Source organism: Vulpes lagopus, chromosome 4 (assembly GCF_018345385.1).
Source record: "Vulpes lagopus strain Blue_001 chromosome 4, ASM1834538v1, whole genome shotgun sequence".
Classification (NCBI taxonomy): domain Eukaryota; kingdom Metazoa; phylum Chordata; class Mammalia; order Carnivora; family Canidae; genus Vulpes; species Vulpes lagopus.
The window spans coordinates 137,799,889-137,812,550 of record NC_054827.1 but is presented as its reverse complement, the minus strand read 5'-3'; the positions used below and the strand labels follow the sequence as shown (position 1 = coordinate 137,812,550).

General features: G+C 34.5%; 1 long non-coding RNA gene across 1 annotated transcript in view; it reads right to left on the bottom strand.

Moving 5' to 3' along the window:
* The window catches only part of LOC121489231, a 48,247-nt gene that overhangs the window by 19,147 nt on the left and 16,438 nt on the right, over nt 1–12,662 (bottom strand). Inside the window, exon 2 of the long non-coding RNA XR_005987301.1 lies at nt 10,800–10,950. This is a non-coding gene — a long non-coding RNA (uncharacterized LOC121489231). The remainder of the gene's footprint in view (nt 1–10,799; nt 10,951–12,662) is intronic.

The following is a 12,662-nucleotide window of genomic DNA, read 5'->3' as shown; positions in this document are numbered from 1 at the left end:
ATGTTACTCAAAGGCACAATTTGTCATCCTGAAATACTTTATGTGAGGATTGGGAAAGAAAGACAACATTCAGTGTGGAGAAGTCATGGAATTCAATTTCAGTGTGGAAGAGAATCTATGCACTTTTCCCTTAAGACTCAAGGAGCTCTCATTTTCTTTTTTTTTTACTTTATCCTTTTCTTGTTTTATTTCACTCACTTATTTTAACTCTGTGTAATTTCTTTTTTCCCTTTTCCTTTTCCTTTTTCTTCCTTGAAAATCTACTTTCCTATTTTCTACATCCCTTTGGAGTATTAGGAGTAGGAACATTGTGATCTATTAATCCTGGCAAATGGCAGCATAAGATTCAGGTACTTAGAAATTTGTACTGATGTTGATAAAATGCTAAGCTGTGACTGATTAATGACCTTTGGGATTGTGTCTGTGGTCACACATTCACTGTATAAGTGGTTGTGGAGATCAGTCTTTTGAGATTCACTTTTATATTTCATGTGAAAAAGAAAAGAGATCCTGGCACCAGAGGTTGAATAAAGCAAATATTAATCTGATTCTCACTTTGAAATATGAACATTGTTTAGTTCAGAATTCTAACTTTGGAGCAAAACAAATTGGGGTCTTGTCACTGCCTGTAATTAATAGGAACATATCACCAAGCTCAAAATTCTCACATATATAAAGTTATATTTCAATTGAGGCTGAAATTGTAACTCTCTCTACAGTAAACAGAGTTTTAGTGTGTGGATTTTATTTGATTTGTTCAGTGTGTGTGTGTGTGTGTGTGTGTGTGTGTGTGTGTGTGTGAATTTTAAAATAAACTTTTTCTTTGCCAGAAAGATATGTGAACTTCATTGGTAGGAGGGAAAAACAACAGAATAGCACAAAGCTTAGTTATAATACATAGCATGCTAGAGGCAGTAGCTCAGATCACAGAATCACAGAAGGTTAGAGCCGGCAGCTGTATTATAACCTACCCCTTCCTATAAGGGTGCTTGTTCTGAAGCTGCATATACCAGTGACTAGACTGGTCTCTGGCTGGTAGACGTAGTCTAAAGGTGCAGGTGAGATCAAGGCTGAATACAAGAGTTATCTGAAACCTAAGGGGGCAAAAAACAGTATTGAAGACACTGAGAAAACCCTTGGCATTAGTAGGGAAAGGATTCTAAATGAAAACAGGCAAAATAATGGATTAGAATTGATAATAGGATTCAGAATCTTTAAGGCCCAAAGAAAAGCTGATCAGAAAGTTTCCTACAGTTGTATTCTGTAGTCCTGCAAACTGGAAGCTTGAGGGTTTACTAGAAGGAGGCTAGAAACAGAGGCATCCACATCAGAAAATTTGTCTCTGAGCTGAAAACCTCTTTCCCTTGTTTGCTGTGGCAGTTACACATTAGCTGTGTTTTTTGTCTTACACCCATCCCTTGTTAGAAGGAAACTACAGTGCTGCTTTCTCTAGTGTCTTTTCTAGCACTTTCTTAAACCAGGATAGCGTACGCTAAACAACACATGTGGTATAGTTGCTAAAATTGTTAGAAGGATGCAGAGTTTCGCTTAATTGCAACCACTAGTATTTATTAGAATCTAAATAGATTTCTTCTTGAATTCCTTCTAATCCCCATGCTAAGAAATTCTTTCAGATGTAACAAAGATGTCATTGACCTCTTCTACCTATTCTAATAGGATTTTATAAAAATAAACACAACCAAGATATAACTCCTAACTATAACTTCTTTTTCTTTCAACAAATCTCCCCCCCCCTAATATTTCCTGTTCTATAAATCACACTGTCACATGTTTAGGTGTTCAAGCCTTTATTTCCTATCCTTTCCACATATTGTCATCAAAAAGTCCTGTGGCTCTACTGTCAAAATAATTGTTAAAGTCCTTATTCTATCACTAGTATCCTATTTCTATCATCATCTCTCACTTGTACTACAGAAGTAACATCCTAGCTCACCTATGAATTTCGGTCTTTCCCTCTCTCAATCCAATAGCAGCCAGCTATTAAAATGCTGATTAGAGCACATCCTTCCATAATTAAAAACTCTAATAGTTTCCCATTACTCCTAGAATTCCAAACTCTTTCTTATGGCCAACATGAATCTGCTCGATGTGCTTCTTTATAAGCCTCTCACCTTATCTCCTACTTATCTCCCTCATTAAACTTCTGTCTGTCTGATCTTTCATCTCCTGATATTAAATTACCAGGTTATTAATTATTTGTGAGCCCTTCTTCATTCCCTTTGGAATGGTGGGAAAGCTGGAATACTTTAGGCCCAGATCTTACAGCAGCTCATTCCTCCTCAGAATGTAGCATTCTTCCCATATGTCATTCAGAAAGATACTCCTTTTCCATGTCATCTAGAATAAGCCACCCCCAATTCAGTTATCACCGGTCCCCTTTCTTATGCCTTTTTTGCTCTTCTTCATACTTAAAATTCTGAAGTAGTACCAAATTCATTTGCTCCTGAATCTATCAATAATCTGACCATGTTGAAACTAATCTACTGATGCTACCATTTTATTTTAGTTGTCTTGTACCAGTCAGGATCCTGGGAGATAGATGGCACATTCAAATTGGGTGATTTGAAGAGAGCTCAGGTTTAGGGAAACCAGTGAAGTATATAGTACACTGTGCCAAGACTAGCCATAGATAGAAACCACACCATGTATGTTCCTTTGGGCTCATTATTCCAGTTTAAAAAGGCCCTAGAGATCTCTACGACAAGTATCACTACAACTTCCTTACCACTACTGAGTCTGAAGGCACAAAGAGTAGAGTAGAAATGGTTATCATAACTAAAACAGTAGGTGTTCAAAAAAGACTACATGATAGGATTTGTGACTTCAGGTCAATAGACTCAGCAACCTAGCTGAAACTTGCAGTAAGGAGATTAATAAATACTTCAGTTTTACTTCTTTTCATATTCCCTTTTACTTCAGAACAGAACTTAAATTCATAATTGTCTATTTTTATAAAGGCATATTCCATTACCAAGCTCCCTGAAATTTTCAGCATTGACCAGTCAGTTCCAGTGCAATTTTTGCAGTATATCAAACACTTCCTTATTTCCAAATTTAATGGTTATTTCTCCATCCTCATATTCAACCTCTCATCAGTATTTGTTATAGGACAATAGAAAAATCATGAAAATTTGGTAGAAATGTATTGTAATAGTTCAATCAATAGTTGATTGATAATGTCTTCAATAAACGGTGTTGGGATAACTTGACAGCCACATGTAAAATAATGAAACTGGACCACTATCTCAGGCCGTATACAAAACTTAAGTCATATGGATCCAACACTTGAATGTAAGACCCAGAAACATAAAACTTCTAGTGGAAAACATTGTGATAAGCTCCTTGACTCTGGTATTAGGAATGATTTTTGTATTTTACGCCAAAAGTAAAGGCAACAAGAGCACAAATAAGCAAGTGGGATTATATCAAACTAAAAAAGCTTCTACACGGCAAAGGAAGCCATCAATAAAATGAAAAAGTAGCCTACCAACTGGGACAACACATTTGCAAATCATATATCTGATAAGGAGTTAAGGTCCAAAACATTTCAGAGAGGATGTGGAGAAAAGAGAACGCTGTCCTATGTTGGTGGGAATGTAAATTGGTGCAACTACTACTGAAAGCTGTATGGAAGTTCCAAAAAATAAAAATAGAACTATCATGTCATCTAGCAATCTAATTCTGGGTATTTATCTGAAAGAAATGAAAAAAACTAACTTGAAAAGATATATGAACTCCCATGTTTATTGCAGCTTTATTTATAATAACCAAGACATGGAAACTACTTAGTGTCCATCAATGGATGAATGGATGAAGAAGAAAATACATACATATATACATATAGATAGCAAGATCAAGAAGAAAATACATACATATATAGAAAGATTATATATATACATACAAATGTATGTATTTCTATACATATGTAGAAAGATTAAGAAGAAAATACATATATAGAAAGATTATATATATACATATATATGTATATATTTTGTCCTTCATATATACACACATATATAGATAAATAATACATATATATGTATATACATATATATTTATATATACATGTGCACATACATATATGTATGTCTCACAGATTATTATTCAACTGTAAAGAAGAAAGAAGTCCTGGCATTTACAACAATATGGAAAAAACTTGAGAGCATTATACTAAGTGGAATAAATAAAAGAAAAACAGATACTGTTTTTTTATAAGAAATAAAAATTTCTCTTATATGTGGAAACTTACAAAAAACGGTGTGGGGGACCCAAATATACAGAAAATATATTGATAGATGTCTGAGACAGGAGATGGGGAGGTGAGCAAAATGGATGAAGGTGGTCAAAAGGTACAAACTCATAGTTAAAAAATAAGTAAGTTATGGGAATATAATGTACAGCATGATGACTAGAGTTAATAATACTGTTGTATATTGAAAGTTTCTGGGAGAGTAAATATTAAAATTCTTATCATAAGGAAACAATATAACTGTGTATGGTGATGGATGTTAACTAGACTAATTTGGTGATCATTTTGCTATATATACAAATATTTAATTATGTATAACTGAAACCAATATAACATTTTATATAAATTATTTCTCACTTTAAAAAATAAGCTGAATTTTGTATGTTGATTTTGTATCTAGAAACTTTACTGAATTCATTGACTATTTAAAATAATTTTGTGTTGGAGTCTTTAGGGTTTTCTATGTATAAGATAATAGCATTTGCAAACAGAGATAATTTTACTTCTTTCTTTCTGATTTAGATGTCTCATATTTCTTTTCTTTGCCTAATTCCTTTGGCTAGAATTTCCATTGGTATGGTGAAGAGAAAGGATAAAAATGGACACCATTGCTTTGTTCCTGATCTTAGTGGAAAGCCTTTTCACTTCTTGCCATTGAGTATGATTTTAGCTATGGGCTTGACTTATATGGCCTTTATTGTGTTGAAATATATTCCTCCTATTCATAAACTGCTGAGAGCTTTTATCCTGGAAGAATCCTGTATTGTTTCAAATGTTTTCTATTAAAATCCTGTAGTCTTTTTTTAATGCTTTGTTTTGCTAATGTGGTGTATCACATTATTGACTTTCATATGCTGAAATACCATCAGTAAAGACTGATGCTCAATATTACCCCAACTGCCTATAACAATATATCTTTGGAGGGGTGCCTGGATGGCTCAGTGGTTGAGTTTGCCCTTGGCTCAGGTCACAATCCTGGGGTCCTGGGATCAAGTCCCATATAAGCCTCCCCACAGGGAGCCTGCTTCTCCCTCTGCCTGTGTCTCTCTGCCTCTTTCTGTGTGTCTCTCATGAATAAATAAAATCTTTTAAAAAACAAAAAACAATATATCCTTGGAGACCTATAATTTTATAATGGAAGTTGAAATTAAGTAACCTGTATAGCCTGAAGGTTTATAGAATATCTATTTTTTTAATATCTTAAGTGAGTATCTCCCATTTTTGTCTCTTTAGAGTAGTGTTATATCTATCTACTGTTTTTCTGATAGGTCTTGTTTTTATTGTATTTATTATTTTTTTCCCTTTATTTATTACTTTTTTAATTGGAGCTCAATTTGTCAACATATAGTATAACACCCAGTGCTCACACCGTCAAGTGCCCCCCTCAGTGCCCATCACCTAGTCACCCCATCCCCCTGCCCACCTCCCCTTCCACTACCCCTGTTCATTTCCCAGAGTTAGGAGTCTCTCATGTTCTGTCACACTCTGACCCAAAATTATTGATGTTAAAAAATTTAACCCGTTTAAGCATTTTTATTTCCTAAGTATTTGTTGTGACCTTTACTACTTCCTCCACATTGTATACTAAAAATTTGAAATCTGCTTCAGCATTATTAATCTCTCCTCTATTGTCTAAAGATACTTGTTTATTTCATTTAAGAACATTAATTTTTGTCATGCTTAAGAATAGTATATTTGACATAATTTCAACCTATGGCTAGTATGGAATGTTGATGACATACTTGGGCTTTGAAATCAAGAAAACTTGAAAATAGAAACTAAACTTAACCTTTCTTATGTAGGTAGTAGTTTACTTTTTTTGTCATCAGCTTCTTAATTTGAAAATAATAATGGTACTTAAATGGTATTTTAAAATTAAGCTAATTTTTTGAATTATTAGCTTCAGTAAAAGACTAATAGGGACTCAAACAATGGAGCTCTAATTATTATTAATGAAAAATAATTAATCATGTATTTTTATTGCTTAAGACTAATTAATTAAATTATTTGAATAAAAAACAGAATCTAAGGGTATTATGATAATTGATGTCAGCATTAAGTATAAATCAATTTGAGATGGTTCAGAATCAATAGCAATTATATATGACATTAAACAATGGTTTGAAGACTTTAGCTTATCTAAACTCCTTTATTGGAATTAAATTTTTAATTGTCTCTTTTAATTAAATGATCATAGTTATTTCACATACTTAAATGATTCTAGCAAGTAAGTTATTGTTTCCTATTAATTTTAATCCATCCTTCCTTGGTCATGCTTCTTATCATTAGAGGCAAAAGGATTCAACTATTCTCATTCTAGTTGTTTTGCAACTATTAATTTAGAAAGATTTGAATCATTTTACTCCCTTTTAAGTCATTTCCAATGAGCTAAGTGATCACTACTTTATCTTAATCCCCACAATAGTTATAGCTAATCTCTCAAATTTTAATGTTTAATTGTTCAATAATTACTTCATGTAAGATAGTTTTATTTTGCCTTATGTGGATCTATGTTCCTTCAGTTCTCAGAAAGTCATATACTCTTACCAGAGTGTCTAATACATTGCTATTTATATCATTATTATATATGTGATCTGAATATAAACATATTAAATATACTGTAATTTTAAGCTGTTGTTTTCTAGTTATTATGATATTAAGAAGAAAAAAATTCTTATTGTGAAGATCAACTAAATATATTATCAAATTATTATCTTTATGAAATCATTGTGTGAAATACAACTCCATAAAGCAGGGCTTTTCATTTAGGAGATAAGGGAGTGAGATGATACATCCCATTAAAGGAATGTCTTCCACTGAGTTCCTAGGGAACAAAGTCTGAAACAAAGCTTATGAGCTAACACTTTATTAGAAGTGCAATTCCTAGAAACCATCAGTCAAGGCAAAAAGAAAGTGGGGGTGTGGAGATGGGGAGAGCAAATGCAAGAAAGTTAAAGAACCCATCAAAAGTTTACAGTAGGTACAGCTGGGTCCTGGGTACATGTTGAGTGTCTCTAGAGATACCAGTAGAACACTATTTTTCTAGGGACAGTTCTTGGTGACACAAAATACAAAAATTTGTCTGTTGCCTCTTGCTCAACTTATGCCTTTTATTGGTCAACTGCTACTCAATGAAGCAATAATTCTCCCACTCATTCATTCTTGAGACTGTGTTACTAGGCTCCCTGGGAACCCCAGGGAAGCCATAATCCAGCAGGTACAACGTGGATATAGTACAGATTTTACAGTCTGTGTTTGCAAGTCTTTATGAGTGCATAACTTCATCAAATCTGTACACCAGGGGATCTGGATTTTATGAAGAGGGAATTTTATATTGTTGTGAGAATATAAACCATTATTAAGGTCATCCCAGAAACAAAAGCTACTTAAAGTCATATTCAACTCAATCTTACCTAAAAATATGATGTAGAAAATGAGAAAAAAAATAAACGGTGAAATTTCCATGCAAACTTATCTAATTTAATTGGTATTAAGTATATAATTTTTCAAAAGATTTTATTTATTAACTTGAGAGTGAGAAATAGAGTGTGAAGATTTTATTTATTAACTTGAGAGTGAGAAAAAGAATGTGAGAGGGAGACAGAGCACGAGCAGTGAGGGAAGGGTGGAAGAAGAGGGGAAGGCAAACTCCCCACTAAGTAGGGAGCCTGATGCAGAACTTGATCCCAGGACCCTGGGATCATGACCTGAACCAAAGGCAGATATTTAACTGACTGAGCCACCCAGGTGCCCCTAAGTATATTATTTTTTAATCTTTTCCTATATGTGAAAAATAGAAAGTATGTGATAATCATAAAACTTCTAAGTCACGTATAATTAAATCTTTCTAATTTACATATAGAGTTTTTATATTCAGTAATTTAAAAATCATAATCAAGAAAATTCAGGAGTATAATACAGATGAAGATTTAAAAAATTAGTTCATTATTCTTGAAGAGAAATTTAAATACACAAATTCAAGGGCATTTAATTAAATGATCATGACCTGTTTTATATTTTTGCATTACTATATTTTTATTCATAAAAGAATAATATAAATACTTATGAATATTCTATATAAAATGATTACCAACATTAACTGTATTGTAGCTAATGCTGCACTATTACTTAGATGAAATTCATGGAAGCTGTGGTTAATAATCTACCAACACAAAATATAACACGAAGAAGTAACCTTATTAATGACTTAGCCTGCATGACATCAGTGGCCTCTAGCTTTCATGTTTTATCAACAGAATTTTAATGAAGTAGCCTCTCTTTTTGACACAGTTAAATTTTCTTTTCTCTGAAAAGTTTTCCTGTACTTAAAAATATATAATTAATATGATTTAGTGATTAATTAAGATAACTCATGACTGAGAAGAAGACATAAATATGTAATCTATCGATTATGGAAAACTTTTAAATTTACCTCATCTTCAAAAACATGGCATTAGCTCATTTGAGATTTTCTCTCTTTTTTTAGTGGATCTACCTCATCTGAAGATGATGATGATTTATAAAATGGTCCAAAGTTAGAAGCTGAAGGAGGCATTGAATTAAAAATCATAAATATTTTATAAGACAAATAATGTATCACTAGAAAATTTCCATTTAAATCATGAAGAAACATTGCACAGAAATCTTTAGCTTTTTTAATGTAAAATTAATTATTTAGTTTTAATTTAATTAAGGATTTAGTTATATTTTCCCAAAGAATATCCTATTTCTTAATTTTCTCAAATACATGATTAAGTTAGACTGTGTCACCAAGAACTTTTTCAGAGATTTCTCTAATGGTTAATTTTATGTGTCAGTTTGACCTGGACAAGAGGTGCCCAGATATCTGGCTAAATATTATTTCTGGGTACATCTGTGAGGGTGTTTGGTGAATGAGATTGACATTTGAATTGACTGAGTAGAGAAGATTGTCCTGAAGGTATGCGGGCAGTATCCATTTTGTTCAGGGCCTGAACAGAACAGAAATGTAGAGGAAGGAAGAATTTTTTATTCCTGACCTGGGACATCAGTCATCTCCTGCATTCAGATTGAGACTTCACCTTTGGATCCTCTAGTTCCTGAACCTTTGGACTCTGCATAGGACTTGCATAACTGTCTCCACTAGTTCTCAGGCCTTCAGACTTGGATGAGAACTACAGCACCCAGTTTCTTGGTCCTCCAGCCTGTAGCCTTCATATTCATATGAGCTAATTCCCTATAAATCTCTAGATAGATAGATGATGATAAATAGATGAATAATTAGATAGATAGAATATAGCTAGATGATATAATATATAGGACATATAGTAACATATATACTCTGTTTCTCTAAGAAATCCTAATGCAGATTTTGGTATGTGAGTAGTTCTAGAGCAACAGAATTTTAAGAATGAGTTTTATGATTTAGTTCCTGGTTTCTGGAACAGATTTGATTAAATGCAAAGATGTCAATGATTACATTGACAATGATTCTATTTCCAGTAATAAAGGAGCACTGTGATGTGAACTGGCAGTAGAGGCACACAAAATATCTGCACTGGGCACTCCTAATCAACCACTTATGAAGCAGGGAGCTAGTGACTGGTTGCTTTTGGACATTTTAATAAAACTAACAAATATAACGAGGTGGCTAATTGTAATCATGCTGGACAAAGTGGTGAAAAAAGTGTGAACTCAAGGATTTATGTTCCCAGTTAAAGTGCTGTATAAGTGAACTTAACACATCTACATGTAGTCTGAAGGAAATCCTTGTCTCCTGTAGTTGCAGGGCTATGATTGGTGAAAATCAAACACAGAATCACACCATTAAAATGCAAGTTAAAGTCCTAGCCTTTAGGGTAGATACTAGGATATCTAGTGTTAAAGTAAGAACATGGGGAGAGAATGAGATGTCCTAAGTTAGTATAGCAGCATGAGGGAAGACTTTGATAAAGCTGGGGATGTTGAGCCCCTAAGTATTGTTGTGTCTTCTTGGTGAATGGAAGTGGCCTCCCCAGCCCCAGAAATATTATCTTTCCAAACCCATCTGAAAGGATTAAATCTGCCTGGCCTGAGGAGACTGGAATATCTTTACCTGACAGCAATTGCAAGAGGTGCTGATTCTTTCCTCAGGACCTATCCCCACCTGTTTCTAGATCTATAATTGGAATAAATTCCAGCAGGCACTTAAGGTAAGGTACAAAGTGGAACCCATGAGAAGGTGCGCTATACTCCAAAAGAACTAATTTGTTCAAACAGAAATCTGGAAAACATGTGGGAGTGGGTATGGAATAATAGTAGAAAGGAAATAAAGTTAGATCAGGCCAAATTTATTTATTTGGGCTTACTAAGCAGAGGTTTTACATTTAATGCTGCAGCTTGGGGAGTTAGATCTAAAATTTGTTTGGCTAGCTGAAACACGGGCCAAAAGCTGGCACACAGAAAATAAATTGGAATATCAGATCTGCCATAGTTTAATCTAAAGGAAAGAATTCAAAGGCTTAGAGAGACCAGAATGTTAGAGTGGATTTGTCATTTAAGACCTACTCACCAGCACTCGGGGTGTCCAGAGGGCATATCTTTCACCAGTATTATGAGATGTACTTTTTTAGTTCTTTCCAGTCATCCTTGAAGATCTTCATGACTGTACTTCTCCGTTGGCCATACTTTATAGGGGGAACAGCAGCCACAAATGGGGAATTCTAAGTGCAATAGAAACAACTGGATCTGAGGATAGCAGGGGTCTAATGGGATTACTCAACTACCAAAGGCAAAGCATGTATGATTAGTGTGATGGGCAGTGTAGCCAAAGCAGCAATCAGAATAATCTGACTCCCACAGACTTATGTTTGGCATTGCTCTTTGTTCATGATGTACCTAGTAGTAAATTAGGTAAGAAACCTACTAAATTCTTACCAATCTGTATAAGCATAAAAATTCTAAGTGAAGCAAATGAAAGTCAAACTTGAGTCATAAAAACAGAGAGTCCTAATCCTTCAATCAATTGCTAGACTTGAGCCAATTTACAGATTCAGAACCCCCTTAAATGAAGGGAAGGTTTCTCTTGAGGAAGGATTGTGGTACGCTTCCAAAATTCTATGCTATTATCCTTTCTCCTAGCCTTCCCCAAAGGAAGATCTCTGGCCTTTTACTTGAGTAGTGGTACATTGATGAAAAGGAAATAGTCAGACTTTACAGGCACTACTGGATACTGGCTCTGATCTGACAGTAATTCTGGGAGTCTTGAAATGCACTGTGGTCCACAGTGAAGGTAGGGGCTTATGGAGGCCAGGTGATCAATGGAGTTTTTGCTCAGGTTCCTCTCACAGTGGGTCCAAAGTTGTCCTGAACCTACTTCCAGAAGCAATACCACATTTCAGAATGGATTGCAAAGATTAATGCTACCACCAAGGACATAAAGGATACAGAAGTAATGATTCCTACCACATCTCTATTGAACTTACCTGTTTGGCCTTTATAAAAGATGGTTGAATTTGGAGAATAACAGTACATTTCCACCAATGCAACCACATGGTAATCACAATCTCTGTTGCTATAACAGATGTGGCTTTATTGTTAAGTGAATTAACACATTCCATGTATGTGGCTACTAATCTGGCAAATATATTTTTCTCTATTCCTGTCAAAAGATCCACCAGAAGTAGCTTGCTTCAAGCTGGCAAGGCCAAAAATACACTTCACTGTTCTACCTTCGGAGTAGTACATCAACTCTTTAGCCCTATGTCATAATTCAGTTTGCAGGGGCCTTGATTGCCTTTCTCTTCCACAAAGAAATCACACTGGTTTATTATATTGCTGACATTATCATAATTGGATCAAAAGAGCAATCAGTAGTAACTACTCTAGACTTATTGATAAGACATTTATATGCCAGATGGTGGGAAATAAATCTGACTAAAATTTAGGGGCTGACCTCAGTGATATTTCTAAGGGTCAAGTAATGTGGGTCATTTTTATTTTGAGATATCCTTTCAACGGTGAAGGATAAGTTGTTAGACCTGGCCCTTCTACAAACAAAAAAGAGGTACGATGCCTAGTAGGCACATCTTTGGATTTTGGAGGCATCATGCTCTTCATTTGAGGGTGTTACTTCAGTCTATTTACCAGATGACTTCAAAAGCTGCTGAATTTGAGTGGGACCATGAACAAGAGAAGGCTCTGTGATAGGTCCAGGCTGCTGTATAAGTTCCTCTGCTGCTCTTCTGTTTAGGGCATATGATCCAGCAAATGCAATGATGGTTAAAGGGACAGTGGCAGACAGAAATTCTCATTGCAGTCTTTTGCAGACCCAGTTTGTGAATTACAACAGCAAGCAAAGCCTTGCTGTCCTCCACAGATAAATACTTTTCTTTTAAGAAATAGCTCTTGGCCTGCTACTATGCCTTAGTAGGAA